The sequence below is a fragment of the Cebus imitator genome, unplaced genomic scaffold (genome assembly GCF_001604975.1).
Source record: "Cebus imitator isolate Cc_AM_T3 unplaced genomic scaffold, Cebus_imitator-1.0 Scaffold27, whole genome shotgun sequence".
NCBI lineage: Eukaryota > Metazoa > Chordata > Mammalia > Primates > Cebidae > Cebus > Cebus imitator.
This window is the reverse complement of record NW_016107342.1, coordinates 11,854,703-11,858,443: the sequence shown is the minus strand read 5'-3', so window position 1 is coordinate 11,858,443 and position 3,741 is coordinate 11,854,703. Positions and strand designations below refer to the sequence as shown.

Here is a 3,741-nt window from a genome sequence, read left to right as displayed (position 1 = left end):
CAGAATACAAAAACTAGCCAGGCACAGTAGCAGGCACCTGTAATCCCAACTACTCGGGAGGCTGAGGCATGAAAATTGCTGGAACCCAGGAGGCGGAGTTTGCAGTGAGCTGAGACTGGGCCACTGCACTCCAGCCTGGAGACTCCAGCAAGACTCTATCTGGAATGAATGAATGAATCGTTTAATTTCAACAAGACACAGGAACCAAAAAAGGAATGGTAGTTTTAGGTCTTAAAATATAGAGGATATACTATACTCAAATAAGGAAAAGAAATGTTCTGAAGTTCTCTATAGCATGTAAAACAACTGAATATCCAGTTTTTGTTAAAAACTTGTTCTCCTATCGCCTATGCTTTGTCTTATTTTGTGCCTTTTTCAATTTTTCATGTTTTGCTTCTCTTCTTCTCCTGTCCTAGGGAGTAAAATAAATAAGAAGCCCATCTGAGCATCATTAGGACAGGGTATTCAGCAAATGCTTTGGGACAAGGCTCCACTGCTTTAGGTCTTAGGGAACTCTGAGTCATCCTTTCAGATTAAAATCTACAGATTCTTGATTCAGTTTTCTGCTGCCAACTTTCTGGTGGGTAGTTTCCGTGTGACAATGCTGATCCCTGTATCTGCAGATTGCCATAATTGTCAGTCATACTTTGCCTTTTCAGCAATCAAAAATGTGCACCACGATCTGGCACCAACCATCACCTCCACTTTGAAATCTCACTTGTATCTTCTAGGTATACACCATACAAATCACCAGCAAGAAATTACAGAGCCTGGATTATAAAGATAGAACTTTATGAAATTGAATCTAGCCTTCTCACTTAGGATGTAAGGGACCTTAGGCAAGTTTTTTAACATTGTTAATTCTAAATTGCTTTATATGTAAAATCGCAATCATCATACTCACCTTTTAAAGAACTAACTCTGTGAAGTCACAACCACAACTGTTTTTGCTTTAATGCACAAATATTCCAAAGATCAATGACAGAAGGTGTATAAAACACTGGGTACGTACTAGGAACTTAATAGATATTAGCACCTCCTTGCTTTAGATTTTTCAGTCCTTTCTTCTAGAAAGCTTACTTCACATTTCAATCTGTCTTTTACCCTTATTTTTATATTCAACCTCCATATATTCTAAAATATTTTTGAATGACCAATTAAAAAAGTTTTATTGCCACTAATTTCTCCATTTTCCAAATTCCCTACGAATTTTATCTGAAACTCTTTAATAATAGCTTCTTTTCTCTGCCTTAGTTATGGTAGCACAGATACATAGTCTCTCTCTTATTATGTGTTGAAATCCAATTTCGATTTTGTATCCTCACAGCATCAAATATGCTATTTTTTCAAGTAACACATTTTGTATATACACATGTTGAATCACTCTTTTTGAATGATTCTTTTTGATGTTAAGCTGCTGTGAAATAATTTAGACTGTGCAAAATCTGTAAAATTATATCTAGTAATTTACCTAATAAAGTATATATTTTGCTATGGACAACTAGATATTACAGTGCTAAAACATGAATTTTCTTAGTTTCTTGTTAACATATTTACATTATTCAAACTGCCTAAAATCTGTTCAAGATCATCAATCCAAAAGAATAGTAATTTGCACATTTGATAAAAGCTCCCATAAGGAAAATAAATAATATTTTGCTCTAAGGTCAAAGTTACAGTTTGATAATAAACAAAATACTAAAAATTATGCATTTTGGTATTGTATTGGCTTTTTGTGAATTTAAGGAATTTGACTAATGCCTTCTAGACGAATTCTATAAAAGTAAAATCCTTATGTTGCAGTTTATTATTTGAAGATTTATTTAATAGAACTAAGGAAATGATTCAAGTAAATTTAGAAGCAAAATAAAATCACATACAAAATCTATTGGCTGTTAAATACTTAAAGTACAACTTAGAAAAAATATTTTAAAAGTTTCAGTTGGAAAAATCCTAGTTATATAATTATTTATTCCTCCTGAAATTTAAAATTAAATATATAATAAAGGCTGACCGGGATATTTCTCTGTCTTTGGCAACATCTTTTAACTTGACTCTGCTGGCTTATTGTTTACTAGATTTATCTTAAAGATATTTTTCAAAGTATCCTGTATGTTCTCCACCTAATTGGCAGGTCCATGACACTTGTAATTGGCTCTAAAAATGCTTATAGTAGCCAAAATGCATTAGTAGTATTGTTTAATTTTACTTTTTGTTTTAAATAGAATAAAATGTAGAAAACAACTTCGTCAATTGATTAGACATTCCATAGCAATCTTACATTTTCTTCAACATTTTTTCCTATTTTCTTGGAAATGTATGACTATGTTTGCTTCATCAACCTCTCCACTATTTGTGGACACTGAGGACCCCCCCAGAATGAATTTTATCATTACCTCTACCTTTGCTGTCAATAAATGATCTCTTCCATCTCTGACCTCTTGCCTTTCCTACAGTTGAAAAGTGTTGTTTCATTTCTCTTCATCATCTACACAATTTTCTCTTTATTTGCCAGATTTCCTTTATCATGTTGTACTCCCTTGACTTCATTTTATAATATTCCCCATCCTGTTTTGAGTCTCATGCAACTTACCCTGCATATTGCTCTTCTTTATTTCTGATTATTTTTGCATTTTCTTGTTCATACTAATTGGCTCCATTTTTATTTCCAGTATATTTATAATGAAATGGCATTCATTGCCTTTGGGCATACATTAATTTATCTTTGAGGATTTTCCATTTACTCTCTGTGTCTTTTCTTTATTTCTTCTTGCAACCACCATTTCACTTCACTTTTCTTATACATATTGGTGTATTATTTTTGTTGTTGCTTTTTAAATATGCCTTCATATCTGTAATTCATGCTTCATGTGGTATTAGGAGGGTTTATAAAATAAACCACTGTGTATTTGTCACAAACAGCATTAATTTGAACAGTCTAAAAATAGGCTTGGATTCACTGTACTGCAGTTTTCCAGCCACCTTCTTTACAGCCATATTATAAGACTTAACTAAATTAATAATTAGAAGCTAATTTTACAAATTAAAAGGACCACAGATATTATAATTTATTGACCTGAGGTCAGAAAAGGGTACTTTATTGGAAGATTAATGGACAAATGTAAAACTCATTTCAGGAGAGATATGTTTAGACCTTTGGAGGTATTTAACTGATAAGAAAGTGGTGCATATATGCTAAAATCATTAACCTTCATATTTTCTATGCCTTCGTGCATATAATAAAGGAGACATTTAAAATCAGATATTGCTTCAAGAAAATCCTTGAGAAGCACAAATTCAAGGCAAATAAAAATGTACCAAATAAATTACAGTCCAATGTGGAAAATATTGCATGTTAAATAACAGTATACTTAGTTTGTGATTGGAGTAAAGAAATATTAAGAGGGTCTTAGAAAACTTTCTAGAGCAAATAACATTTCAGCTGAGTATCAAAGAATCATACACACATTGCCACATTGCCACGGGGAGATAAGGGACAGTGTTCAGAGATGTTGTTCCACCTTATTATCGAAAAGGAGACTTAAGAAGTGAGGCAGGAAGAAAAATAAAATATAAGCATGTCTTTTACTGAGACATTTGGAATTTTCCTGTAGTTGAATGGGAGTCATTGGAGAGTTTAAGCAAAGAAGTGACATGATCAGATTTGATTTTGTAATAAGAACTCTAGTAGACATGAATAACCTGGACTGCAAGCACCACAGCCACTTAGAGTGGTAAAAT

General features: G+C 32.7%; 1 protein-coding gene across 4 annotated transcripts in view; it reads left to right on the top strand.

Moving 5' to 3' along the window:
• The window catches only part of ARHGAP15 (Rho GTPase activating protein 15), a 640,576-nt gene that overhangs the window by 236,777 nt on the left and 400,058 nt on the right, over positions 1-3,741 (top strand). The gene's annotated exons all lie outside the window — the stretch shown is intronic.